Raw genomic sequence first — 1,072 nt, forward strand, 5'->3', positions numbered from 1 at the left:
GGTGCCGCAAGTGCAGTGAGAGTCATCTTAACACTTGGTATGCTAGTTCGCTTTGTTGTCTAGTTTTGTATTGCATTGCATACGCAGTATGGATGGTGCACTGGTGCGATATTACTGATACACCATTTGTTTGGGAAAGATAGTTACAGTGTGTGCCTGTGAGTTGGTCACCACCAACTGTCCGTCCGGTCCAAGAGCAATGCCCCAAGGATGTCTAATACGGACGACGGTGCGGACATATTCCCCGCGGCTTGTGAACATGAAAACGCTCCCCTTACCCACATCCGCCACGAAGATGTTACCGGAGGTGTCCACACAGATGCCTCGAGGAAGCCGCAACAGATCTTCGCCGAGAAGCGCGCCAAATTTGAATAGCCAATGCCCGTGGCGATCGTACACGTGAACACCGTCAGACCCAGGTGGTCTAGAATATCTATATCTGGAAGTTCCTGTGAGAGACTTGACGGTCACGAGAATGCGCTCATCGTTGTCTGTGGTGATGTGTGAAATTCGCAATCCTTTTTCCGTTCCAAAGCTCCGAAGGAGGGAGCCGTTTGGCTGGAACACGTACAGTTCGCACAGACTGGCCACAATGATTCTGTTATTGGTCACGTCCACTGCAATGCTGGGGTGCCAAGGGGTTGTTGTTGTTGTTGTTTTTACGTTGAACATGGTCAAAGGTTGGCCGTACGTTTTGTATCGGATTACATGTACATTCGGATCGTGGTAGTCTTTTCTCACCACCACCAAAAGATGTGCCTCTCCGGCAATTGCAACGCCGAAAGGAAGCATTGTTTCATTTTCACCAGGGACAATCGTTGGGAAGAGGCGGAGGTGCACCCCTCTGATGTTGTAGACTTGGACTCGTCTGTTGAAGAGATCAGTCACAAAGATCTCGTTGTCAGAAGAGACGGCCACTCCGCGGTTCTCGTCAAATTTGCCAGGACCGGTCCCCTGTCCTCCGAAGGTAATCTTCTCCTCTTTCATTCTTCTGTCACGGCTTGCTGCAAGAAGGAATGTCAACGTTACAAGGTCTTCTAAAAAGGCTTCTTCATTTGGTGGCGTAACTACT

The sequence above is a fragment of the Branchiostoma floridae genome, chromosome 18 (genome assembly GCF_000003815.2).
Source record: "Branchiostoma floridae strain S238N-H82 chromosome 18, Bfl_VNyyK, whole genome shotgun sequence".
Taxonomy (NCBI): Eukaryota; Metazoa; Chordata; class Leptocardii; order Amphioxiformes; family Branchiostomatidae; genus Branchiostoma; species Branchiostoma floridae.